The sequence below is a fragment of the Pogoniulus pusillus genome, chromosome 42 (assembly GCF_015220805.1).
Source record: "Pogoniulus pusillus isolate bPogPus1 chromosome 42, bPogPus1.pri, whole genome shotgun sequence".
NCBI classification, from domain to species: Eukaryota; Metazoa; Chordata; class Aves; order Piciformes; family Lybiidae; genus Pogoniulus; species Pogoniulus pusillus.
This window is the reverse complement of record NC_087305.1, coordinates 5,589,940-5,617,332: the sequence shown is the minus strand read 5'-3', so window position 1 is coordinate 5,617,332 and position 27,393 is coordinate 5,589,940. Positions and strand designations below refer to the sequence as shown.

General features: G+C 57.0%; 2 long non-coding RNA genes across 2 annotated transcripts in view; one reads left to right on the top strand and one right to left on the bottom strand.

The window, feature by feature from the left end:
• The window catches only part of LOC135192375 (uncharacterized), a 31,637-nt gene extending 4,930 nt beyond the window's left edge, over positions 1-26,707 (top strand). Inside the window, exon 2 of the long non-coding RNA XR_010308975.1 lies at positions 26,329-26,707. This is a non-coding gene — a long non-coding RNA (uncharacterized LOC135192375). The remainder of the gene's footprint in view (positions 1-26,328) is intronic.
• Positions 17,052-20,283, bottom strand: LOC135192443 (uncharacterized). The gene is made up of 2 exons (XR_010308990.1): positions 20,134-20,283; positions 17,052-17,786 (listed from the first exon to the last, which is right to left on the bottom strand). It is a non-coding gene; the product is annotated as an uncharacterized LOC135192443 (long non-coding RNA).
• Positions 26,708-27,393: the final 686 nt, after the last annotated feature.

Below are 27,393 nucleotides of genomic sequence, written 5' to 3'. Positions count from 1 at the left end.
CAGCAGGGAGGTTTAAAAACCTCTCCAGACAAATCCAACTGGCACTGGAGCCCTGGCACAGGCTCCCCAGGGGGGTTGTGCAGTCTCCTTCTCTGGGGACTTTCCAGGCCTGTCTGGATGTGTCCCTGTGTGACCTGAGCTAGCTTGGATGGTCCTGCTCTGGCAGGGTTTGGACTGGATGAGCTCTTTGGGTCCTTTCCAGCCCCTGCCACCCTGTGAGCCTCTGATAAAATAAAGCTAAGCTAATCCAATTTTGCACCCTGGCTGCCACAGGCAATGAGACACCAGCAGCTTGCACCAGCAGCTTGGGGTGAACTGGAGCAGAGCTGGAGGCTGGCACCTCTGGCTGCTGCTGGCAGTGCCAGGTTTGGGGCACAGGGAGGGACTGAGGCACTCACTGATGCCTTCCACTTGCTCCTAGGCTTCCTTACTCATCCTGGATGCAGCCCTAAGTGGATTTGCACGGATGGATGGAACAGGAGTCCCTTCCCCCCTTATGTTCTGGGACAAAGGGAAAGCAGAAACAACAAAGAGGATTTCTGCCCCCCCCCCGCCCCCTGCTTTTATTTTTTCCTAACAGCTCCTTTACAACCCCCCTCAGAGTTGGTGTAATTCACTCCCCAGCAGCGTGCTGTTCTGTGAGGTGTTTCAGGATAATAAGGTCAGTGATGAAAGCAAGGAGTGGGTCTGCTTAGTGACCCTGCGGAGCTGTGACCGCCTCTGGGCATGGGGACTCCACCACCTCCCCGGCAGCCTGTGCCAAGCACGCCTGCAGCAAAGAGATTTGTCTTAATATCCAACCTAAACCTCCCCTGCTGCAACCTGAGGCTGTTTCCTCTCATCTTGTTGCTTGCTCCTTGGGAGAAGAGCCCAACCCCCACTCGCCCCCAGCCTCCTTTCAGGGAGTTGTAGAGACCCTCATCCTCCTCTTCTCCAGGCTGAACACCCCCAGCTCCCTCAGCTGCTCCTCACCAGACCCTTCCCCAGCTTTGTTGCCTTCTCTGGGCACAGTCCAGCCCCTCAGTGTCTGCAGCAGACAGCAGCAAGCATTTGGTAGTTGGTGGTTTCTGGTGGGCAGGTGGATGGCAAAGGACAGCCAGGCTGTGGAGCTGGTTGGTGTCACTGCAGAGGGGCTGCAGGGGCCTGCCTGTGCTGACAGAACCTTGCCTGGCCAAGCTGTCAGTGGGGAAATGCTACAGCAGAGACTTGCAAGACAGCCAGAGAGGAGCTTATGTCTGTAGCCAAGGAGGATCCTGGCCACTGGTGGCTCCTGCTGTGTGGTGTGGGCTCTGCTGGAAGCTTTGCCAGGCGGCGGTGCAGGGAGTGATGCATATGAATCAGCTCAGCCCTGCTGTGGCCAAGCCTCCAGCTGACATCCCTGACGTGAAGTTGGCCTCACTGTGCTGCACAAAGCCACTTCCAGCCAGGGCTGGGGCAGTTCTTGTTTGGGCTGAGGTGAAGGGGAGGATCCTTGGACCGCAGCCTGCCCAGTGGCGCAGCAGGGCAGCGACGTGGCACCCGCAGCGAGAGAGGCCAGCCAGAGCTGCACTCCAGAGTGAGCTCCATCTGGCTTCCCCAGCCTGGCAGCAGGCTTCCCCTCGGTGAGCCCAGGCCCACTTTGCTCCCAGCTCCCTTTCCTGGAGCCCTGAGAAGCAGCCAGCAGCTCTGATTTCAATTCCAGCCAGCTTAGAACAGCGAAAGAAGAGGCAAAAGCCCAAACCCAGGCCCATAAGGTCATGAGAAAAACACATCAGCCCCGAGCTTGCAAAGGCAGAGGCTGAAATTTCTTCTTCCACTCCTGGGATTCTTCCTCTCCTCTCCCATTAAAATTAATGATAAGAGCATAAGAGCACAGCTCAGCTCCTTGGTAGCTCTTCAGCCTCCTCCTCTGCTTGGTGCTAGAGCAGAGGCAACCCAGCCGAGGTCCCCGGGGCCTGAGAGCAAAGTCTGCTTTCCCAGTTAGACAAAGCAGCTTCCCTTGCCCGGTGGAGTTGCAAAACACTGCTGGGTCCCTGCCTGGATCTCAGTCCTGATCTGTGAGGCTGATGCGGGCAGCTGTGAGCTGGACAGCTCTGGCCGCAGCACAAAGCCTCTGCCTGTGCAGCCCGAGCAGGAATCCTGCTCAAGCACCACCCTGGCGGCGGTTCCTTGCGGGGGCTCTGGTAGCAAACAGTTTCTAGTCCTCAGGGCCTGGAGAAGCTGGAAAACTTGGATCCTGGAGGCATCCAGGGCAAAAGGCAAACGCAGAGAGCCTCAGATTGATTGTCCTCTAGAGCATCCTGCACTCCAAACCCTGCTTGTGTGTCGTGGAGGCAGGTGACGATGGATGGGATCTGGGTGGCTGAAGGTGGGGAGAGTGAGTGGGTAACCCCCAGGAGCTGGAGATGGGCATTAAACCTGGGATTACCTCCAGGAGCTGGAGATGGGCATCGAATCTGGGGTCACCTGCAGGAGCTGGAGATGGGCATTAAACCTGGGATCACCTCCAGGAACTGGAGGTGGGCATCGAATCTGGGGTCAGCAACAGAGAGCAGCTGCAAAGCCGAAGCCTGCCAAGCCCCTGTGCCACCCTAGCCTGGAGCAGAGAGGAGCAGAGGTTTTCCCTCTTGCAGGCTTTTTCTGCTCCTCCTCCTCCTGCTCCTGCATTACTCACTGGGTTATGCAATGCTCCTCTCAGCCCTGCACACACACAGCAGTCCCCAGCTGGGCAGCAGAGCAAGCATTCTGCTGCAAGAAGCAGCTGCCTGACTCTGCCTGCCCTGGCTCCCAGGACTCACCCCAGATACTGCTCAGGTTGTGCTTCTCCTGCTTACCAGGGGAAAGAAGGGAAGAACAAGGCCTGGCTTCCTCCTGGGACTATTCAATGTGCTGCTCAGCTCAGTTTGTTTCTGCTTCATTGGCCTACAAATCCAAATCCTCCTAAATAATTCAGCAGAGCTGCTGCTCTACAGGCCTAAATAATTCATCCTGGATCTTTGAGGAGGGAAATGTGGTTACATCATCCCTCAGAGCAAAGCTTTCTGGGGCTCTTCTGCTCCCTTCCAGGGCAAAGTTTCCCTCTGATCAAACCAAGATGCTGCTGTTGTCAGGGCTGTCAGGAAAAGCTGCTTTGAAGAGAGCTGGATCCAACCCAGACCCCCAAGGGCAGGGCTCCCTCATGCCTTTCTCTGCTGTGGGTCATAGGATCATAGAACTGTCTGGGTTGGAAAAGTCCTCTGAGGTCATCAAGTCAACAATCAGCTCAGCACCACCATGGCCACCAAGCCATGGCCCCAAGTTCCTTGAACCTCTCCAGGGATGGGGACTCCACCACCTGTGTCGTGGGCCCCTGAAGGTGGAGATGTTGTCTCCAAGCCAGGAATTGCCAGGAGAGGGGAGCAAAGGGGCAGCACAAGGAGTTGCTGCCAGGGCCCCAGGGATGGCATCACAGGAGGTGCACTGGACACAGACATTGGCAGAGGCTGCCCAGGGAGGTGGTGGAGTGCCCATGGCTGGAGGTGTTTAGAAGGAGGCTGCATGAGGCACTCAGTGCCAGGGCTTAGTTCACTGGAAGGTGTTAGGTGAGAGCTCAGAGGTCTTTTCCAGCCTTGCTAATGCTGGGAGTCTTGGGGGCTGTGGGGGTTGGAGCTGTCAAGCAGCTGCATGGGAAACACTTCTGGTGGCTTTTCACATCCCCTTCACCGGAGATGCCTCTCCCACGGGGACTGCTGAGCAACTCCTGCCAGCAGCCTGCTGACTTCTCACACAGGATCACACAGAGACATCCAGGCTGGCAGAGCCCCTCAGGAGCAGAGGCCAACCCAGAGCCCTGCTCTGCAAGAGTCATCTTGAACCACAGCCCCAAGCACCACATCCAAGTGACTTTAAACACCCCCAGGCTGGGTGGCTGCAGCAGCTCCCTGGGCAGCTCATCCCAGTCCCTGACCACTCCAGGAAAAACTTTTCCCTAATGTCCAATCCAAACCTCCCCAGCCTCAGCCATTCCCCTTCTTCTGTCACCAGAGGCCCAGCAGCAGCCTCTGCACAGTGCCCTTCAGGTAGCTGTAGGCAGCAATGAGCTCTGCCCTCAGCCTCCTCTTCCTCACACTGCCCATCCCCAGCTCCCTCACTCTCTTCTCAGCAGATTTATTCTCCAGGCTCTTCCCCAGCTTCGTTGCCCTCCTCTGTCGGAACTGAGTGATCCTGAGGGTCTTTTCCAAGCAGAAGGGTTCTGTGATTCTCTGACTGTGTGACAGAGATGAAGTAAAAGCAGAGGAAGAAGCATTTGTGATGTCCCTCCAGTGCCCACTTGGTTCTGCCAACCAGCAAAGCTCAGCTCTACAGGCTGCAACCCCCAATCACCCTAATCCTCAGCTGGTCTCCTGCCTCCCATCCCTCTCTCCTCTGCATCCCTGTGATAATAATCTGCCATACAGCTCCTCCCCCCCTCCCCCTTTCTTTCTCCCCCCACCTGGTGTGGGGCTGAGCCTTATCTCCACACAGAGTAATTTGATTTCCACGCTGGTGGAAGTGGTGGCAATTAGCACAATAAAAGATGAGGTTTGCAGCCAAGGGGTGAGTGTGGATGGGCTGGCACCACCTTCACCCTGCTCGGGGGTTCCCCAGCCTCCTGGGCATGTGTGAGCCAGGCAGTGATGAATACAGGACAGGGAAGTGTCTCCCGCCTCTGTCTCCACATGGGGCAGCAGCTTCTTCTCCCTAGTACCACAGAACCAGGCAGGGCTGGAAGGGACCACAAGGAGCAGCCAGCTCCAACCCCCTGCCATGCCCAGGGACCCCTCACACCAGAGCAGGCTGCACACAGCCTCAGCCAGCCTGGCCTGAAACATCTCCAGGGATGAGGCTTCCACCACCTCCCTGGGCAGCCCCTGCCAGGCTCTCACCACCCTCATGCTCAACAACTTCTTCCTAACCTCCACTCTGACTCTCCTCATTTCCAGCTCTGTCCCATTCCCCCAGTCCTATCCCTACTGACTTGATCCTGAGGGGCTTTGCCAGCCTGCCTGGTGCTGTGCTCCTGTGCTTCTGGAGCATGGAGGTAACCCACAGCAGAACTGAGAGGGTTAACTGGAGGTCTGTGATGCTCCTACCTGGTTAACAGGTAACCACCAGTTTAAAGTGGGGGTATGGTTGGAGGGGGAACTGTGCTTTGTAGTTGCTCTCCCCATGGCAGGACAAAGTGGTCTCAGGCATGAAGCCACCTGAGTGTGTGGGAGTTGCTCTCTGGTTAGGAATTAACAGCCCAGAGGGGAGAGAAAAACAACCTCAGAGCAGGAGCAGAGCTGCAAAGCTTTGCCCTGGCTGCTCTCCAGGGCAGGAGGAAGGGAGATGTGCAGCAGCCTTGTGCCAATCTGGCTTCTAACTGGGGTTTTCTCCACTTTTTGGAGGTGTGGGAGAGTTTGAAGTGTCAGATAAGTCAGGAAAAGGATCTGCTGGATCCCTCGCTCTGGGGACTGCTCTGGTCCTGAGCTGCCTCAGGGGCTGTGAGGTTTCTGCAGCAAAAAGAGGACTTTGCCCTGTTTGCTTGAACTCAGCTCCGTGCACCCAGCTGGGTAATGGGAGAAGCCCCCAGGAGGGAGCTGAGTGGAGATTCTTGTGCTGGCAAGCCAGGAAAAAGCTGTGTGAGGAGACAATGAGGGGGACTGGTGTGGTGTGGTGGCAGTGTGAAGGAGCTGGTGTGGAATGCCCTGGAGAGCAGCTCTGGGATGGAAAGCTGGGGAGGGGCATTTTAGGCTCTCAGGGAGGGATAAGACTGGGGGGGAATGGAACAGAGCTGGAAATGGGGAGAGTCAAAGTGGAGGATAGGAAGAAGTTGTTGAGCATAAGGGTGGTGAGAGCCTGGCAGGGGTTGCCCTGGAGGTGTCTCAGGCCAAGCTGGATGAGGCTGTGGGCAGCCTGCACTAGTGTGAGGCCATGGCAGGGAGTTGGAGCTGGCTGAGCCTTGTGGTCCCTTCCAGCCCTGACTGATTCCATGATTCCATGGATGTCCTGTCAGCCCAGACCTTTCCATACAGCCTTCACTTATGGCTTTGCATTTGCTCAGGAGGGTCCCAACTTGCCTACAAAGCTGCAGTGAGAAGCTGCAAAGTTGACTGTGTGGGGATGCAGAGGTGGGGACCAGGCAGGGTTTGTCTGGGGAGGGAGTGGGGGTCAGCAGCTCCCTGCTTGCTGTGGGCTGAGAGGGTTCTGCTGCTGGTGCTGGCACAGCTCTGAGCTTGGGAGAAATCTTTGTCTACTGTTTGACTGCTCAGACCTTCATGTCCTCAATCTCTGCTATCTACACAGGGCTTGCTAAGTGAAGGCAGGTTAAAGGCAGTGCTCTGAGTAAACCCCTGGTTGGCCTGAAGCAAGCTGAGTGGCATCTGGTTGGAGTGGCCCTTGTCATGTACCCGGAGATAAAATCATCCCTGAGTGGGAGGCTCTGGAGGAGCAAACAGGATCGCCGAGGAGATAAGGGCTGCCTTATCTGTGCAGCACTCAGCCTGCCGTCTGCAGCAGGTAGAGGAAGCTGATTTCATCCCTTAGTCATGGGATGATTGTGTCAGGTGAAGCCCTTCTGCTGGAATGGCTTCCACAGGCACCTCCTGATTGATGCTCTCCGATCTGTGCACTGAGCAGAGGTGTGAGAAAGCTTAGCAAAGGCAAAGGAGGTTCTGCTCCCCCTCTACTCTGCCACACTGAGGCCACACCTGGGGTGCTCTGGGCCCAGCTCAAGGACAGAGAACTGCTGGAGAGAGTCCAGGATGCTGAGGGGTCTGGAGCAGCTCTGTGAGGAGCAAAGGCTGAGCCCTGGGGCTGAGAGCCTGGAAAAGAGCAGCCCCAGAGGGCATCTGAGCAAGGTTCTGCAAGACCTAAAGGCTGGGGGGCAAGAGGCTGGGGCTGGGCTCTTGTGAGCGGTGCCCAGGGACAGCACAAGGGGCAGTGGGCACAAAGAGGAACTCAGGAGAGTGCATCTGAAGAGGAGGAAGTTGTTAATTGTGAGAGTGCTGAGGCCTGGAGCAGGCTGCCCAGAGAGGCTGTGGAGTCTCCTTGTGTGCAGAGCTGCCAACCCCCGCGGGCACTGTGCTGCTGGGCAGGCTGCTGGGGGTGCCCTGCTGGGGCAGGGGGATTGGCCTGGCTGATCCCCAGAGGTCTCTTCCAGCCCCATCCATGCTGGGATTCTGGGGTTCTGCTTTTCTGTGGTGAGATCCATCTGCAAGGAGCTGTAGGGGCAAGACTGCAGGGGCTGCGGGCACCCTGCCCGCGGGATGTCGCCAAGGGGCAGCGCTGGGCTTGGCTTTCCTTGTCTGGGGCTCTCTCCCCCGCAGAGGGCAGGGGCAGCCCGCGCAGGGCTCCGTCGGGCAGCCGGCAGCTGCTAAGGCTCCTCTCGCCCGCAAGAGGCTGCTGCTGCTGTTCGCAAGCGGCGCTGAGGCTCCGCTCTCGCTCCGGCAGGACAGCAGCGGGAAATCGGAGCGGGACAGCAGGGACGAAGTTGGCTCCGCTTCAGCTGTGCGAGGCGTTGGGATGCTTCCCGAAGGGTTGGGTTTCCGATCGCTTCCAAACTGGGGATCAGCCCGGGGGAGGGTGATGGACAGGACAGCCCCCGGTGGGGATGATCCGCTGGGGGAAACCAGGCTGGATCCTGGCAATGCGGCCAGGAGCGCTGCCAAGAGCGAGCAGCGGAGCAGCGCCGGTGCCGAGCCAGGGCGCCTGTGCCCGCGGAGCTTCCCCGCTCCGCTCCGCGCCTTTCGGAGGGATCTGGAGGGGGTTGGAGGTCTGGGGCCAAGCGTTTCCTATGGGAGTGTCTTGCTGCGGGGGGAGGGAGAAGCGATCCCGAATTGAACCACTTCACAGGCTCACAGAATGGGTTGGAGGGGACCTCGAAGATCATTAAGCTCCAACCCCCCCTGCCGCGGACAGGGACCCCTCCCACCAGCACAGGTTGCTCAAAGCCTCATCCCACCTGGCCTTGAACACCTCCAGGGAGGGAGCATCCACAACCAGTGTCTCCCCACCCTTACCTTAAGCCAGGGCAAAGGGAAGACTTTGATGCCCTCTGAGGAGAGCAGACCCCAGGAATTCCAGCCCAGTGCTTGAGCACCTTTTAGCCAGGAGGGGAGGCCTTGCCAACCACCTCCTCTTGTCCTGGCCTCTTCCTGGAGTGGTTTTGGTCCTACTCCTCATGCATACTAAGATGTGTTTACAGTGTGTGTTATTTCACATCAACAAACCTCGTTGTGTGCCAAGGGGGCCTGCTGAGAGCCACCTGAGAACGGCTCTGCTAATAGATGGAGCTCATGCATTTTGCATGGCACTGGTTTGGGCTGGATGATTGTAAAGCAGCAACATCCTGTGCTGGGCTCTGCTGCCTGCTTTTCTCCCGCCTGTTGGTGGCAAGCAGCTTCTTGGAGCTCATCCTGCACAGTAGCTGAACAGTGATGGCACAGCAGAAAACAAGGGGGGGACATCAGTCCTGGAACCAGAGCACAGTTAACCATGCCTCACCCCTTTGCTCCTGCAGCCTGCCCTGGGCACCAGCCTCAGTGCTGGGCTGGGAAGTGCTGCTCCTAAACCCAGTGCCCTCTTGTGCTCAGCAGCTGGGCTGCCCTGCAGGTGCCTTTTCTGTCCTGCTTTATCTCATCTCATCCACGAACTTGGTGTGGCTGTGAAATCCTAGGATGGCCTGGGTTGGAAGGGACCTCCAAAGGTCATCAACTCAACCCTCCTGCAGGCCTTTGCAGCCCTCTTGTAGCCCACTTCAGGTAGTGGAAGGTCACCATTAGGTCTCCCTGGAGCCTTCTCTTCTCCAGGCTGAACACTCCCAGCTCCCTCAGCCTGTCCTCCTAGCAGAGCTGCTCCAGCCCCCTGGTTATGTTTGTGGCCCTCCTCAGGACCCTCTCCATCAGGTCCATGTCCTTCCTGTGTTGAGGGCTCCAGAGCTGGACACAGTGCTCCTGTGGATGTTTGTCTTTGGGATGGTTCTGGATGTCTCTGGGCACTCAAGTGAAGAGGACATGGAGATGAAAGGAATGAGCCCCCAAGGTGCAGCTTATCTGGAGACCAAGGGAATGAGCATCCAGTCTTACCTTTGCTGTGGGCAGTGCTGCAGATGGGAATCCTTGGATGCTTTGAGAAGAGGCCAGCTGCTGTTGAGAGGCTTTCTTGGACAAGTTTCAAGCCCTCCAACTAACGAGGCTGGAGCTGCTGCACCAGAGCAGATCATTCCCTAGAGCTTACAGAGAAGCTCAGCTCCTCCAACCCTTTCTGCCCTGCCTCTGTGTGGCCAGCACTGCCCTTGGCTTGTCTCACATCACAGCATCGTTAGGGCTGGAAGAGACCTTCCAGAGCAAATCCAGCCATCAGCTGGGTCCCCAGATCTGTGCCTCCTTGAACTCCCCAAAGAGAAGAAGCACTCTGCTGGTTTCCCAGGAGATTCCAGCACTCAACGAGGTAATTTAATTACTTTAATAAGGACAAGCTGGGAAACTGCTCTGTAACTCAACTGAAACTCTGCCACCAGCAGAAGTCAGTTTCCTTTTTTAACTCTGGTTCCCATCAGAGCCCTGAGGAGGTTTGCAGCTCCCTTGCTGCTGCTGGGAGGGTGAGCTTGGCTGGGATGGAACATCTGACACGGGGCAGGTTTGCTTGCTGCCCGTGGCCAGGCCAAGGCTGGCAGTAGGTCACTGTGGACAACCTTTGCCTCTTTCCCTGGACAGCCTCTGCTGTGGGTGCCTTGTGTCACCTGGGGGTGTTGTCTGACCACCTGCTCCTGCACTTTCCAACCTCAGTCTTTGCTTGCCATGGTGGACTAGAGGCTGTGCAATGCTTCCCCCTGGCTGACATCCTGTGTCTTCACAGAGTGCATTGGGTTGGAAGAGGCCCTCAAAGGTCATCTTCTCCAACCCCATTGCAGTCATCAGGGACACCTCCAACTAGATCATGTTACTCAGGGCCACAGCAAGTCTGGCCTCAAAGGTCTCCAAGGATGAGGCCTCCACCACCTCCTTGGGCATCCTGTTCCCCATTGGGTGCCATCCTTTGTCTTTCTGTGGAGATGCTCTGTGCTTCTGCCACCCCTTGTCCCCTTCAGGGGACCTCTTCAGTGCTGCAGGAGGGGAGGTGGCTGGGGGGGCTCAAGCAGTGTGTGGGCCTCTTAGGGACATGGTTTAATGTTGACCTTTTGGTGCTGGGTTGAGGATTGGCCTGGATGATCTTGGTGTGGGTTGAGGGTTGGCCTGGGTGATCTTGGAGGTCTCTTCCAGCCAGACATACTCTGTGAGGTGTTCAGAGCAGGAAGTTGGTTTCTTCTCTACAGTTCCATGCTTCTGGCTGCATCACTTTGGTCAGTGAGTCGAAGCCAGGAGCAGAGCTCAGACCACCTGCTCCCACTTCAGACCTTCCAACCTGCAGGCACAGCACAGAAAGGAGGCTAGAGCCAGCCATACCCCCCAGTCCCTTCCCAGCAGCAGTGGCTAAACACACACTGCCCCCCCCCAACACCCCCACCCCCCTGGTTTAATTTCCTTGCATCTCATTGTGTGTTGGTGGCCAGGGATGTCGAGTAACCATGGCAACCCATTGATTAGCATCCAGCCCCTGTGAAACCAGGAACAGGCAGCCAGAAGAATTACAAATGATGCTGTATTGTCTGCTGCCAACAGGCTGATTGCTGCCATTTGCTGCCAGGTAGAGCAGCTTTTAGAGGCAACCTGGTGGGGTGTAATTACCAGGCCGTGAGTGATGCATTGCTATAGTTACTGTCTGCTCTGCTCCCTCACTAATAGTTTTCAAATTCCTCTTCAGATGGAAATGCATTTCCCTGGAAATGTTTGAGGCAGAGGTCTACAGGAAGATTCATCCTGAGAGGGGCCAGTTTAGGAGTGGAGAAGTGTCTCCTAAATAGAAAAATGGGGTGGGCAGGAGGCAGTCAAATTGGTGGAATGGTTTGGGTTGGGAAGGGTGCAGGGAGACAGGAGCTGCAGAGGAGGCAGCAGTGCCCAGATGGGCAGCAGAGCCAATGGCATCCTGGGCTGGCTCAGGAGCAGTGTGGGCAGCAGGACAAGGGAGCTGCTTCTGCCCCTGTGCTCAGCACTGCTCAGGCCACCCCTGCAGTGCTGTGTCCAGTTCTGGGCTCCTCCAGTGCAGAGAGATGTTGAGGTGCTGGAAGGTGCCCAGAGCAGGGCAGCAAGGCTGGGGAGGGGCCTGGAGCACAGCCCTGTGAGGAGAGGCTGAGGGAGCTGGGGGAGTGCAGCCTGCAGCAGAGGAGGCTCAGGGCAGAGCTGATTGCTGCCTGCAGCTGCCTGCAGGGAGGCTGTAGCCAGGTGGGGTTGGGCTCTGCTGCCAGGCAGGCAGGGCCAGAAGAAGGGGCCAGAGACTGAAGCTGTGTCAGGGCAGGTTGAGGCTGGAGGTGAGGAGGAAGTTGTTGTCAGAGAGAGTGATTGGCACTGGAATGGGCTGCCCAGGGAGGTGGTGCAGTGCCCATGGCTGGAGGTGTTGCAGCCAAGCCTGGCTGGGGCACTGAGTGCCATGGGCTGGTTGGGCAGTGCATGGCTAGGTTGGGCTGGGTGTGCTTGGAGCTCTCTGCCAACCTGCTTGGTTCTCTGATGCCTTTGTTGGGAGCAATCACAGATGGAATTTGGCTCTCCTGGGGCTGAGGACACCAAGCAGTGCTGCAAACCTTTCCCTCATGCCTTGTCTGTGGCATTCAGACATCTGCACAACCCACCCAAAGTTGAAAGGGATTTGCTTCTGCTCAGAGGGTGGCTGTGGAGGGGGGGGAGATGCTAATGCAATGCAAAGTTCAAATGATCTTTCACTCTGAGGGAGAGCAGGACGTGTGTGCAGTCAGAATGCTAAACCCACTGCCTGCCCTGCGATCCCACCGTGGAACAGCAGCTTCAGGGGATGCATAAGTCACAGGAAGTAGTGTGAGTGAAGCACAGAATGAATAAACATCAACCCGGAGCTGTTATTAGCATTGCTGGGGGGGCAGAGCCAGCTCAGAACAAGTGTAGCAGCAGCTGGGAGCAGTGCTGGGGAAGGAGAAGGTTGCATGAAACTGGGAGGCTGTGGAAATAATGAGGAGGAGTTATCACTGAGGTGGGTTTGGTGTTCATGGCCAAGCCCCCAGCCCAGCTGCTCCTGCCCCTCTCCTCTCCCATCTCCATCCACACCCAGGAGAGTGCTAAGATAAAGAGTGGCACTTTGTAGTGGAGCTTTGGTTCTGCTGGGAGCCAGAGACTGGCTTAGGCTGGAAGGGACCTTGAAGATCAGCCAGTCCCAACCCCCCCTGCCATGGGCAGGGACACCTCCCACTAGCCCAGGTTGCTCAAGGCCTCATCCAGCCTGGCCCTGAACACCACAGCCTCCCTGGGCAACCTTTTCCAGTGTCTCCTCTCCCTCACTGTCAAGAATTTCTTCTTAATCTCCAGTCTCAGCCTCCCAGCCCAGGGGGGCAGTCCCTGCCCTGCTCCTGCTGGCCACTCTTTTGCTGAGCCTGAGCAGGGAAGGAAGCAAGCAGCAGAGGCTGGCAGGGTTTGGGGCAGGTAACTGAACCTCTTCTGTCTGGCTTCTGTGGGCAAAGAAGGCTCCAGCAAGGCAGTGGCTGCTGGCAGTGGGCAGAAAGCATCCAGGTTTGGTGCAAATGAGCAATCTGCCTTTTTCCTGCCTCTTTGGAGGTGCAGGAAGGGCAAAGTTGCATGACTTTGAGGCAGCTTCTAAACAGAGCTGCATGGGCATCTCCAGGAGGCAAGAGCAGCTCTTTTCACCCAGGAGAAGCCAGCTGAGCCTCCACTGCTGCCTGTGAAGCTGGCAGAAGTCCTCCTGCCTCTCCTGAGAGCTGCAGGTGAGTTCCCTTCCAGCTCCAGACAAACCAACTCCTCAGGTTCCCATTGTCTTTGCCCCCCTGCAGAGCATTGTCCTCTGGGGCTCTGCAGTCCCGGACAGTTCCAGCTCCGTGGCTTTATTGGCACCGACAGAGGTTTAGCACCCACACAAAGCCCTCCAGACCCATGATTAAAAGTCAATGGTGGCAGTGATCAGTGCTCTGCTTAGAGAGGGAGGGAAGAGGAAAGACAGCAGGAGAAACATCTCCTAGAAGAGGCGGGCAGGGGAAGCACAGGGGGGAGAGGATGCTGCAGGTCAGAGCATTCACAGCAGGTGAGGCTTAGACGTGAGCTGAGTGGTGCCAGCACAACAGAGGGGAGTGGATGGGAGGGACCTGAAGTGTTTTACGACTAAGGATCCAGTCCTTAAAGTTTGCTGCTCATTACAGCAGTGATCATAGAATGGTGGGGGCCTGCTGGCCACACCCTTGCTGGTCCAAGCCACCTGGGCACACCCTGGCTCTTCCTCAGCTCTCCAGCACCTCCAGGTCCTTTCAGCACCAGCACCTCCAGGTCCTTTTCTGCCAGGCAGTTTGCAGCTCCTGTGCCCCAAGCTCGGAGCATTCACAGGAGCATTCACCCAGATGCAGAGCCCAGCACTCGGCCCTGTGGAGCCTCATACAACTGACCTACCCTGGCACAAAGAGCCTGATCCAGTGTGAGGGGTCCCTGCCCATGGCAGGGGGCTTGGGTCTGCCTGATCCTGGTACTGCCTTCCAACCCTGCCTGATTCTATGATTCTGTGATCATTTCTGCCCCCCAGAGCCTTAGGATCAGCTTTGACTAAGAGGTTTAAGCAGCTGGCTCCCCGTGGAGGCAGTGGAGGAGGGCTCCTTGCTTTACCCCACCTGTTTTTCCCAGGTGAGGCAGGCAAGGACTTTGCAGGTAGGGAGCAGGTGAATGAACAGATCCTAGCACTGGCACTTGGCAGGAGCAGTGCAAATGCTGCACCTCACTGCCTGAGCCTCTCATCCTTCAGCTCTAACCCACAGCTGTGACCCTGCACGCTGGGGGGAACTGGGAGCAGTGGGAGGCTCTGGGAACCTCTCCTTGCAAAACCTGCATTCAATTTTTGTCCCCCCCCTTTTCTGGGGAGGGGGAAGGAGCTTAGCAAACTGCTTAAACGCCTCTGGGATTTGCTTCCTCCCCTTCTGCAGGAGGAAGAGAGCATTTGCGGAGCTTCCTGTGGCTCTGCTGGTGCTTGGTGTGACGATGCTGTCACAAGCAGCAGGAGTGGGAAGGGAGGCTGAGACAGGATGGGTTTCACCTGCTGCCTCCTATTTCTGCTTTCTCTGCTCATCACAGAGCTCCTTGTTATGATATCATGGGCCTGAAGCACGAAGCAGTTGTGGGGGTGGGTTCTGATCTGTCTCAAAAAAGACCCAGGAGGAGGCAGCTTTCCCCGGCGGCTCCTGGGGAGGTCCCAGCGCAGCAGGGGCTGCTGCTGTCCACGGAGCTTGGTTCTACCCTAAGAAGCTTGCAGCAAGGGCAGCTCCTCCCCGAGTGAATCCGAGTCGCAGAGTGGCAGGGGCTGGGAGGGACCTCTGGAGATCATCCAGCCCAGCCCCCAGAGCCGAAGCAGGGTCACCTAGAGCAGCCCACGCAGGAACGTAGCCGGGTTGAAAGTTTCCATGCCACACAAAGGGACTGCACAACCTCTCTGGGCAGCTTGCTCCAGGGCTCCAGCACCCTCACACCAAACAAGTTTCACCTCATGTCGGAGTGGACCTTTCTGGGTTCCAGCTTGTACCCATTGTACCACTGGGCACCCCCAATGGGAGCCTGGCACCTTCATCTTGCCCCTCACCCCTCAGATACTTATAGACATTGACCAGATCCCCTCTCAGCCTTCTCCTCTCCAGCCTAAACACCCCTCAGGGCTCTCAGTCTTTCTTCACAGCAGAGGTTCGAGCCTGGTTAAAGAGCTTAGGGAGGGAAGGCTGCTTTGGGCAGCACTCTCGGCCGTGCAGGGGCAGATTTACAGCCTGTGGAGCTGCACTCACCACCAGGGACCTTTACTGGGTGTGAAACATCTTTGTTCCTTGGCTAAGAGGAGCTGTTTAGCAGCAGCTTACTCCAGCAGCGCTGCCGACGCCGTTAGAGCCCTCGGAGGACTAATTACACGGAGCTAGACCCTGCTCCTCCCGCGTCTCCGGCGGGGCCGTTGTAAAGCAAGCGGCTGCTTATTGTGGGCAGGCTGCTCCAAAGGCAAGGGGGGAAAGGAAGCAGCATCAGGTGTAGTCTGCTGCAGAGGGGGCTGCAGGGCAGAGGAGATGGCTTGGAGGTCTGTGGCAGCAGAGGCAGAACTGGAGGGGCTGGATGGGTGGAAGAGGACATTCATTTACTCTTCCTGCTGCAACTGATTGAGAAGTAGCAGTTAAGAGCTGAACTCCTGCCCCGAGCTGTGTGCTGTGTGCTGTGTGGAGCAGAGCACAAAGTGAAGCAGAGTGGGTGAGAAGCTAAAGGTGGAAACACTTCTCCCCCCTCCAAATTTCTTGGGGCTTTGAAATGGTTGTTGGCAGGTTTTTGGGCTGGCCAGCAGCATTCAGGGGTGGCTCTTTGCCTGGTGGAGCAGCAACTGGACATGGCCAGTTTTGAACCTGAGCTCTTGCTGAGCCTGGCTAGAGCACAACGTGGGTTAGAAGCTGGAGTGAAGGAGATCCCCCCAACTTTTCCTGGGGCTGTGGAAGCAGAACAGATCCTGAAGCATTTGGTAGTCAGCATCGTGGCTTCTCATAGCCCTCTGAACCCCAGCTCCTGCGCTGATGAGCAGATCACCAGCTCCAGTGCCAAGGCTTGGGGTGCTTTAACCAGCCTGGAAAAGCAGCCTGGTTGCAATCAAAGGGCTTTGTGCAGACAGCTCAGTATTGATGACTTCCCAGGGAGAGGAATTGCTCATTGCAGAGAGGACTTTGGAGCCAAATTAACCTCCTCAGAGGTGTTTTGTTTCATTTAGATGTCGTCGGCCGGAAGAAGGCTCAAACATGCAGGAGATGCTAATCTCCCCCACAAGATTATCTCAGCTCCAGGACAAGGCTCCAGAGATAAGACAGCAGCTGCAAACAGACTGAGCTGTAGGTAACACCTGCTGATAGCTGAAGCTGTTTGTCACTGCTGGGCAAGGTCCCCCCCACCCTTTTCTCTGCTCCTTCTTCCAGCCCCACCAGGAGCGATGCCAACCTGCACCCTCAGAGTGCTCTCCTGACCCGTGGGCAATACCTCCTGCCATGGCTGGAAACACCACAGGATGCCAGCGTGGAGGGGGTGGGAAGTGACCTCTGAAGATGACATAACCACAGAATGAGAGGGGTTAGGAGGCCCTCCCTGGAAAGCTGAGCCCTAGCAGGCTGCTGGAGGAGCTTCGTGCTGCTGCCGTCTGCCCGCAGCTGTTGGTGGCAGCAGCTGTGCCTGCCCCTGGGTGACACCACCCCTGGAGGTCATCCCCTCCAACCCCCCTGCCAGCGCAGGGGCACCTAGAGCAGGGCACACAGGAACACCTCCGGGGGGGGTGGAAAGTCTCCTCCCTGGGCAGCCTGCTCCAGGCCTCCAGAACAACTTTCTCCTCCTACTCAGGTGGAACCTCCTGGGGTCCAATTTGTGCCCATTGCCTTTTGTCCTGATAAGAGCCTGGCCCCAGCCTCTTGCCCCCCACCCTTTAGCTCTTGCTGAGCATTGCTCAGATGCCCTCTGGGGCTGCTCTTCTGCAGGCTCTCAGCCCCAGGGCTCTCAGCCTATGCTCCTTACAGAGCTGCTCCAGACCCCTCAGCATCTCCATGGCTCTGTTGGACTCTCTCCAGCAGTTCTCTGTCCTTCTTGAACTGGGGAGCTCAGAACTGGCCCCAGTACTCCAGCTGTGGCCTCGCCAGGGCAGGACAGCCTATGCCCATTGCCCCTTGTCCTGTCCCTGGGCACTGACAAGGATTGTCCCCACGCTCAGGCCCTGCACCCTTTGGCTGTGCACAAGCACTCATGGTTCCTCCTTCGTCCCGCGGGGGGGGGCAATGAGTTGTGCTGATGAAGGTTTTCCTCCTGCCTTTGCCTTCCCAGCTCTGCTGCCTGTCAGCCTCTGGCTTTTACTTTAACGACGCTCATCCAGGGAGGAAGTTCCCAGGCAGGGACCACAAGCAGTGATGTTATGAATTGCTCCTGCCTGGCAATAACTTTTTATGAGGCTTTTTACTCTTTAGATAATATATGAAAACCATTTTTTATTTTCCTGTAGCCAAGTTTGCTTCTGTTCAGTCCTTGCCCTCCAGTTCCTCTCTTTTCCCTCCCCCCTCCCCTCTCCTTTTTCACCTGAGTGGCATTTTCACTGGAGATGTTTAATACAGCTCTAATCCCCTGATTCCCTGAGGTACAAGAAAGGAGCTTTACAGAGCCATAAATCCAGGAAGAGAAAATGCAGTTTTATGGGTCGGGCTGCCATGAAAGCACCCGAAAAAGGAGGAGGTGCTCTAATAGGACACAGCAATAACCAATTTGCCTAAATAGTTCCACTTATCATAGTAAAAGCACTGGTGGGAAGTGATGCTGGGATGGAGCAAGCAGCCCCGAGGGGATGGCAGCATCGCAACCGAGCAGCCAGTGCGGGTGCATCCAGCTGTGCCTGCAGATGTTTAAAGGAGAGCAGAGCCGGAGGGAGCCAGGCTGGAGCTCGCCTCAGATCGCTGCCGGTGGACAAAGTGGTTGTGAGGTGGTTTTGATCTGCCTCGGGAGGAGGCAGCTTTCCCCGGCGGCTCCTGAAGAGATCACAGCGCACCAGGGGCTGCTGCTGTCCTGCGGCGCCTGGGGACAGCTTTTGTCACGCAGGGCTGAGGCTTCTCTCAGGTGGAGCCGCAGGGAGGCGTCTGGCTGAGGTTCGTAAAGGTCCTGCTGAGCCTTCGCTTGGCTGCGCTGGACAGCTCTGCTTGCATCCAGCTGTGCCTGCAGATGTTTAAAGGGGAGCAGAGAGGAGAGAGCTGGGCTGGAGCTCAGCTCAAGCCACTGCCGGTGGACAAACTGGCTGGCAAAATGTCCCAGCAGCAGAGCAGAGCTGCTGGCAGCCTCGGGGAGCAGGACTCCAGCGGTGCTGGAGTGAAGTGGTGCTGGTCTGTGGGTAGAGAGGGATTTGGGGAGGGGAAATTTGTTGCTGTAGAGAACCAAAGTGGTTCAGGTGCTGGGGAGAGCTCTGCTGGCAGCGGAGCAGTGCAGTGTGATGGGAACGAGCAGCACCTGGGGACTTGGAGGTGCTGGAGAAGAGAAGGCTCTCTGCAATGCCTGCCAGGAGGCTGGAGCCAGCTGGGGGTTGGGTTCTTCTGCCAAGAAACGAGGGACAGGACAAGAGGAAATGGCCCCAAGCTGCTCCAGGGCAGGTTCAGGTTGGACATGAGGAACTATTTCTATGCCCCAGGAGGATTGTCTAGCCCTGGCCCAGGCTGCCCAGAGAGGTGGTGGAGTCCCCACCCCTGGAGGGCTTTCAAAGCCAGAGGCTGGATGAGGCACTTAATGCCATGGTCTGGTTGATTGGATAGGGCTGGGTGCTAGGTTGGGCTGGATGAGCTTGGAGGTCTCTTCCAACCTGCTTGATTCTATGATTCAATGATTCCAGCACCTCCACATCCCTCTTCTAGTGAGGTGCCCCAAACTGAACACTCCCAACCTCTGCATCAGAGACACTTGCCAGGAGGTCACCACAGCCAATCCTGAGGTCAGTGAAGCCTCTGCCTTGCAGCTGTGCTGAGCCATTGAGGAGCAGCCACCAGAGAAGAGTCCTTGTTCTCCATCCCCACTTCCAGCCTCCTGCCCTGCCCTTTGCTCTCCTGTCTGACCTTCTCTGGGCTGCTCTTGGATGTTTTTCTGCCCCAGAGCTGTGGCTGTGTCACGACCCTTTGGAAAGAGCAATTTCCCTGGGTACTTGGGGAGCTTTTGGACTTGGCCTTTGGCCTGACAGTGGGATGCAGAGCCAGGGTGTGTGCAGCACTAGATGGCAGGAGTCAGTCATGCAAAAGGATGAGGATTGTCTCCCTTGGAAGATACAGCAGGAGCTGCCGAGGTGGAAATCTGCCAACTCAGAGCTGCCGCGGACCAGGATGGGCTTAGAGCAGCGAAAATCCCTTCTGCAGCCAGACTTTAGGAATCTGCCTCCTGTCTTTCCCACAATCCAGCCGTGTCCTGCTGTTGAGGATGGGAGATTTGGTGAGGCTTTACAAGCTGGGGCTGCATTTGCCTGCAGGATCTTGGCTCAGAGTTTGGACGTGCTCAGAGTGCTGCTCTGGCTGTGGGGTGGTTGTGTGGTTGGGGGTGGCTGAATCCTTAGGGGGCTCAGAGCATCATGAGCCTGCAGTGTGAGTGCAGCACAGACACAACCCTGTGCTGGGCTGCAGCCAGAACAGTGTGGGCACAGGGCAAGGGAGGGGACTCTGCCCCTTGGCTCTGCTCTCCTCAGAGCCCACCTGGAGCACTGTGAGCAGCTCTGCAGCCCCCAGCACAAGCAGCACATGGAAGTGTTGGAGCCAGCCAGAGGAGGCCACCAAGGTGCTGAGAGGGCTGCAGCAGCTCTGCTCTGAGCACAGGCTGAGAGAGTTGGGGCTGTGCAGCCTGCAGAGGAGAAGGCTTCCAGGAGAGCTTGGAGTGGCCTGGCAGGGTCTGAAGGGGGCTGCAGGAGGGCTGGGGAGGGACTGTTGAGAAGGTATGGGAATGGCAGGAGGAGGAGGAATGGGTTTGGAGTGGCAGAGGGGAGATGGAAAGTGGCTGTGAGGAAGAAGTTGTTTGCAGTGAGGCTGGTGAGAGACTGGCACAGGCTGCCCAGGGAGGTTGTGGAGCACAGAAGCACAGAATGGGATCTGAACACCTCCAGGGAGAACAGGTTGCTCAAGGCCTCATCCAACCTGGTCCTGAACACCTTCAGGGAGGTTGTGGAGCACAGAAGCACCCAATGTGATCTTTGATCAATGTGATCTTTGATCAATGTGATCTTTGATCACATTGGGTGCTTCTGTGCTCCACAACCTCCCTGGGAAATCGGTGCCAGTCTCTCAGCACCCTCAACCTGTGCCAGGGTCTCATCATCCTCACTGCCAGCAACTTCTCCCTCATCTCCAGTCTCAGTCTCCCCTCTCCCAGCTTCAAGCCATTGCCTCCCATCTTTCACTCCTTGTGGGGAGCTGTGGCCAGGTACAACTGCTCCTGCCTCATTGCAGGGCATGACCCAGGGAGAGCTGAGCTGCAGGAACAGCAGAGTCCTCCCCATGCCCTCCACTTGGATGTCATCTTTCCTGCCCAGTGAACTTACCCTTGCCTAGATGTTTGCAGCTCTTCCTGCTCAGCCTCTGCTCTCCAAAGCAAGGAGGAAAGAAAAGAGCTCTCTGGAGGGGCTGCATGAGGCACTTTGCTGCGTACCCAGCTTGTGCCTGGCCCTCGAAGGCAGCTCTGCAGCCAAGCAGCCACTGAAGTGAGAGGCACAGGGAAGTGCTCTGCTGCTCCAAGTCTTGTCAGAACTTTTATCTTGCTGTGACTTGGCTTTTAGAGATGCTCCTGGTGGCTGGCAGCAGCTGTCACATGTCCCAGTCCCTAATGGGGTTTCCTATCGAGCTGTTACTGGTGTTGCTGTAACCTTTCTGTTGCCTGTGCTGTGATATTATCGGGCCAGAAACCTGAGTTGAGAGACAGCTGATGCAAAATCAATCTCTGGAGCACCTGAAAGAGAGGAGATTGGTGCCAAACGTTGTAGTGACAACAAAAGAAACAGTTTCTCCCTTGGAAGTTCCTCCTGGGATGAAGATGAAGAGTTGCTTTCCCTCTTCTATGCAGAAGGGAACAGAGGAGAGGGATAACATCAGCCTGCGCCAGAGATCTGGGGGCAGAGAAGCTGCTGAAGAACCAACAAAGCTGCTCTGTGCCCCAGGGAGGCAAAGATCTGAGCGGAGAGCAGCCTGTCCCCTGCGGCTGATGCAGAGGAGGCATCAGGCACTGAGCGCTCCTTTCATCACGGCACAATTAGAGAGGATCGCTAATGATCTAATTGTTCCTCTCATCCCAGCCCGAGGAGCTGAGTGGAGATGCCCACTGGTGCTAATCCAGGCTTCAAAGCCTGCCGAGTTCGCCTCTCTGAGTGCTCTCTCATCTCCGGCGAGGAGCAATGGGACAAGAAGTGGTTCCCAGTGCCCGCGTCGGGAGCACAGCCCAGAGCAGGAGAGCAGCCACCGGCCCAGCTGCTGGGGGCTTCACTCAGAGCTCTCCCAAGGGCCCAGGGTTTACACCACCCGCGACAGAATCACACGGACACAGAGTCAGGAGCTGGAAGGGACCTCCAGAGCTCAGCCAGCCCAAGTCCTGCCAGAGCAGCAGCAGCCAGGGCAGAGCACACAGCAGCACATCCAGGCAGGCTTTGGATAGCTGCAGAGGGAGACTCCACAGCCCCCTGGGCAGCCTGTGCCAGGGCTCTGCCACCTCACAGGGCACAAATTCCTCCTCCTGTTTCCATGGAACTTCCTCTGCCTCAGCTCCCTCCCAGTGCCCCTTGGCCTGTCCCTGGCAGCACCCAGCAGAGCCTGGCTCCAGAGCCTGCTGCCTGATCCAGATCACCACTTGCAGCCTCCCCAGAGCCCTTCTTGCTGTTGCTGTAGCCACTGAAAGGCAAAGGCAGAGCTGCAGGTGGAGTCTGCAGGCTCCACCTCTGCTGGTGGTGGAGTCACACCTGGAGGGTGTCCCTGGTAAGCCTGAGGGATAATGTTAGAGCTGCTAGGAATCAGTGCTGAAAGCAGGCTTAGATCTGCTGCTGCTGGGCACGCTTGCTGGCAGGGGGGCACATCTCTGCTCTGGGATGGGATTAGCCCCAGCACAAGCTCTAAGTCTGATGTTTCCCCATGGGCTTTGGAAGCTCTGAGGGCTGCTTGCAGGAGCAATGGTTCCATGCAGGGGGGGCAGCCATGGCTGGTGGGTTTCTGCTTCATTGTGCTCAGGTTTTGTAGCCAGCAGGTCCAAGGGGGGTTCTGTTCTCCCTTTATTCTGCCCTGGTGGGGCCACATCTGGAGTATTGGGTCCAGTTCTGGGCTCCCCAGTTCAAGAGGGACAGGGACCTGCTAGAGACACCAACAGAGGCTATGAGGATAATGAAGGGATTGGAACATCTTCGTGGTGAGGAGGGGCTGAGAGTCCTGAGGCTGCTTAGTCTGGAGAAGAACAACCTGGGGAGAGCCCTGATCGATGTCTGTGACCCTCTGAGGGGTGGGTGTCAGGAGGCAGGGGCCAGGCTCTTGTCAGTGGTGTCCTGTGGCAGGATGGGAGGCAACAGACACAAACTGGAACCCAGGAACCTCAACCTCAACAAGAGGCAAAGCTTCTTGGGTGTGAAGGTGCTGGAAGCCTGGAGCAGGCTGCCCAGAGAGGTTGTGGAGTCTCCTCTGGAGACTTCTGAGCCCCAGCTGGATGTGTTCCTGTGTGCCCTGCCCTTGGTGACTGCCTGGGCTGTGGGGCTGGGCTGCATGATCTCCAGAGGTGCCTTCCAACCCCTGCCATGCTGTGACTTTTAACCTGACTTTTCATCTTACCCACAGTCCTACCAAGGGCACTCCTTGATCAGAGGATCCCAGGCTTAAGCCTGATTCCTGGGCAAGGGGAGATTCCTGCAGGGATGAGGGCTGCAGTGCTGATGTGGGGTGACCCAAGGCATGGCTGCATCCTGGTTTTGAGCCTGGCATCTTGGCAGAGGGGGATGGCAAATATCTGGGCAGATGTAACATGTTCAGATGGCTGAACATCTGTCTCTGCCCCAAGACAGCAACCCCCAGATCCAGAGATGTGCAGGCACAAGCATTGCTTGCAGACAAAGATATGCTAAAGCTTTTCCCTGCTCTGACTCCAGCTGGTGCCTGGGGATGCACCAGAAGCCACTTCAGCTGGGAAACAGCAGCAGCAGGAGGCCACCATCCAGCTGCAGTTGTTCCATGCCCAGGGAGGGAGCAAGGTGGCAAAGCAGCTTCTTTTCTGACAAGATGGACACAGCCTCAATCCTTAACCCCATCCTCTGCCAGCAGAATCACAGCATCACAGAATTAACCAGGTTGGAAAAGACCTCTGAGATCTTTGAGCCCAACCTATCACCTCCCAGTATCTGAAGTGGGCTACAAGAGAGCTGGGGAGGGACTTTTTAGCTGTCAGGTAGGGGTAGGACTGGGGGGGATGGAACAGAGCTGGAAATGGAAAGGGTCAGAGTGGAGGTGAGGAAGAAGTTGTTGAGCAGGAGGGTGGTGGGAGCCTGGCAGGGGTTGCCCAGGGAGCTGGTGGAAGCCTCATCTCTGGAGGTGTTTGAGGCCAGGCTGGCTGAGGCTGTGTGCAGCCTGCTCTGGTGTGAGGTGTCCCTGGGCATGGCAGGGGTTGGCACTGGCTGCTCCTTGTGGTCCCTTCCAGCCCTGACTGCGTCTATGACTCTGATTCTAACACCTAATTAACTAACCCATGGCACTAAGTGTCTCATCCAGTCTTCTGTTAAACACCTCCTGAGGTCCACCAGCTCCCTGGGGAAGCAGCTGGGCTCAGCAGCCCCCTGGCAGCCTGGCATGGTTCTGGCAGGGCTGGGCCAAACCTTCCCATAAAGAGGAGACAAAAAACCCCAAGAGGGAAAGCGTCTCCACCTTGTGCCCTCCATTCCCTGAAGCAGGGGGAAAAGCAGAAGTCTCCTCAGGCTGAAAGGGAGAGCCAGAGCCCGGGGTTAAGCAGCCAGGCTGAGCACCGGCGGAGCCTGTCTGTGCACACAGCAGCTCTGCGGGAGGAGCCTGAGTCCTCCGCGTGTGCACCACTCACAACAACAAAACCACTCCCTGGCGCTGGCTGCAAGAGCAGAGTTGTCTTCTGAAGAGACATCAGAAAGCCAGAGGGCTCTGGAAAGGACACTGCAGAGGCTTTTAATGTTTTCCTTCCCTCTCAAGTAAAGATAATGTTTGCTGCTTCCCTCCTTTTTCCCTCCTCCCTTGCCCATGCAAAGCAGACATTGCTGTGCTAAAGGCAACCACAGGCAAACGAATCACCTGGACACAGTGAGGTGCTGGTTCTGGGAGTGGGGCACTGGGGAAGGGCACATCTGCAGGATGAGGAGCACCAGCAAAGAGCTACCTCTGCAAGAAGGGTCTGTGGATGCAGCAGGCTGTGCCCAGCACCAGCCCTTTCCAGCTCTTCTTGCAGAGGTACACGTGTGGCCTGGGGAAGGGTGGGAGGGTACCAGCAGATGTGTGGTGTGAGCATGATGTTGGCATGGAAGCATGGAATGGTGGGGCTGGAGTGACCTCTGGAGCTCAGCCAGGCCAAGCTCCCTACTCCAGTTTGTGCCCATTGCCCCTTGTCCTGTTCCTGGGCACCAAAGTCACTCAAGATGAGGGTGTGGGTGATACTCTTCACTCTGGGTGTTGTGCTGAGCTACTGCTGGGCACCTGAGCAACGTGCAAACAGAGCTGTGCCACCATCCCCAGATCTTACCATCTGTGTCTGCTGCTCCTGCTCGCCAGAGGGGCTGGGCAGATGCTGGCAGGAGGGAGGGCTGTGCTGCTACACAGAGGAGAGGAGGGAAGTGGGAGTTAAGGATGAGCAAAAAGCCAGGAGAGGAGAAGCAGCAAGTGGCAGGGATGCAGGCAGATGCTGCTGACGTTTGGCAAGGTCTCCAGGGGTGTCCTGGGCTCGGGCATGATTAATGTGCCCAAGGACTCCTCTCTCTGTGGTCTGCTGGCCAGGAGATCTGTCACTGCCTTGTGATGGACTGCCCAGCTCCCACGCAGCGCCGTCCTCGGGGGGTTATTGATGAGCCACCCTCACCAGCCATGCCTTGGCCCAGGAAAGAGCCATCAGAGCTGGCTGGAGAGAGGCTGAAGGGCTATGGCTGCAAGGGGCTGGCAGGAGATGGTTAAACCCCACGGCCCCAGCAAGTCTGTGCCCTCGCATCCAAGAGGCAGCAACTCCAGAGCCGCTGGGTGACTTTTGAAGGTGTTTGATCAGTTTGGGTCGCGCTGGGCTCTGGCTGTGGCATTGGATGTTTCCAGTCAGAGGGGCGAGAAGTGCCTTCAAACTCCTCCCCGGTTCTAACCCGGCCTCAAGATGTGCCAAGCAGCTGGAGACGCTTTGCTGCCCTGCCCTGCCCTGCTCTGCCCGGGCTGATTCCGCTCCCCGTGGCAGACCTTTCACCTGCGCCGGGCAGAGCCGCTGCTGGGTCCCTGTCCCCTCACCCCCTCGATCTGCTCGCCCTGCGCAGAGCTCAGATTAGCTGAGTAGAAGCTGCGCTGCTCTGAGCGGCGAGCGGGCGGGCGGAGGGCTCGGGGCTGAGCCTCACCCCGGTCTCCGTTCTCCGTCCTCCGGAGACCTCTCGGGTTAATTGCCAGCATCTCTTCGCTGTCTTTCCCTGCTCGCCCTCAAGGACTGTCTGGCTGACGCTGCCCTGCGTGGCCAAGGCTGTGATGATGAATCCAAGCCGAGGGAGGTGCTGGGGAGAAAGAAGAAAGGTGGGAGGGAGAGAATTGATTTGCTCCATCAGGCAGCCAGCAGCGGCTGCTGCCACTGTTTAATTCTCAGCTCAAGCCCCGTGGAGAATGCAAACGGCTCCGCTCCTCGGCCAATTTACAGCTGCTGACAAGCTGCTAAACAACATCTCTGTTAGGTGCACGGTGCCAGTCCGTGGGCTCGGCCCCGGGGGGCAGCACAATGCGCAGGGAAGCGGTGGGGATGCTGCTGCTGCTTCCCATGAGTCCTGCTTGCTGCAGCTCGCCCCCAGCGCCTGGCTGCAGCCCCCTCTGCATTCACAGAATCAGAGAATTGGTCAGGTTGGAAGGGAGCTCAAAGCTCAGCCAGTTCCAACCCCCCTGCCATAGGCAGGGACACCTCCCACTGGAACAAGCTGCTCAAGGTCTCATCTAGCCTGGTCCTGAACACCTCCAGGGAGGTTGTGATCTTTGATCACATTCGATGCTTCTGTGCTCCACAACCTCCCTGGACAGCCTGTGCCAGTCTCTCACCACCCTCACTGCAAACAACTTCTTCCTCACAGCCACTTTCCATCTCCCCTCTGCCACTCCAAACCCATTCCTCCTCCTCCTGCCATTCCCACACCTTCTCAACAGTCCCTCCCCAGCCCTCCTGCAGCCCCCTTCAGACCCTGCCAGGCCACACCAAGCTCTCCTGGAAGCCTTCTCCTCTGCAGGCTGCACAGCCCCAACTCTCTCAGCCTGTGCTCAGAGCAGAGCTGCTGCAGCCCTCTCAGCTCTTGGTGGCCTCCTCTGGGCTGGCTCCAACACTGCCATGTCCTGCTTGTGTTGAGGGCTCCAGAACTGCATACAGTGAAGGAAGGGAGGGAGGGAGGGAGGGAGGAAGGAAGGGAGGAAGGATGGAAGGAAGGAGAAATCCATCTTGTTCCCAACTACAGAAAGGCAGAAGGCAGCAGGCAGCATGGACGAAGCTGTGCAGCTCTGAAGGGGTTACTGCAGGCCTATTATTTTCTGTCTGCCCACAGGAGATAATTAGGGAGGAGGCTGCTCCCCTGCTACCGTTGGGGATCAAGAGATGTTTCCATATCCTCTGGACTCCAGTGGACCTCCTTGAATCTGGCAGATGATCAGCACAGGGCCTTGAGGAGGAGAGGCTCACTTTGGTTTCCCTTTCCTCACTGGACGTTCAAGCATGATTGGGACCATTCTGATCCCTGGGTGGATTGAGTCACGCTCGGTTGGCTTTGCTGGCTGAAACATGCCTGGAACCAAATTAGCCCTGAGCTTTCAGTGACCAAGAAGGATGGAAGGGTTTGTTCTTATCAGTAATTGATCATGGAGCTATTAATGGATGCAAATGTATTTGTTGGCTTGGCTTTGATAAATAACTTCTGGCTGCTCCTCTCTGATGTGATTTGTGCTCATGCTGCAGTCCCCAGGCCGTGGGCTGAAGTGTCTGGCTAGCAGGAGGCAGATCCTGTGGCTTCATTTGCTTCTGCTATCAAGTTATTGATGGGCAAACTTCCCCAGCTGCTTCATCTGCCTGCTTGGCTCCGACCTGAGCAAGCTGCTCAGGTTTTGTGGTCTGGAAGCTGCTTCCCACTTCTGCAGCGTGGGTTGGTGTTCATTTTAGGATTAACCTTCAGTAGCTGCTCCCACACACTGGAGGTGTTTTAATGAGAGGTCCTCGCTGCTGTAGCTGCCAAGCTGTGGCCTGGTCCTGGATCCCCTGCATCTGGATCCCTCCTCTTGATTCCCCCCAGGGTGCAGGCACTCAGCAGACCTGCAGTCTCCATGTGGTTTGGTTTCTTGCTGGTGATTGACCAAAATGGGTGGCTTTGTACCCACATCTACTCACAGATGGTTTCTGAAACCTCTAGCAGAGAATCACAGAACGCAGTGAATTGGAAGGGACCTTTAGAGGTCATCCAGCCCAAGCCCTCCCTGCAGTCAGCAGGGACATCCCCAGCTAGAGCAGGCTGCTCAGAGCTTCCCATCGAGCCTGACCTTGATTGTCCCCAGGGATGGGGCCTTCCACCCCCTCCCTGAGCAACTCATTCCAGTGCTGACCATCCCCATGGCAAACGAAT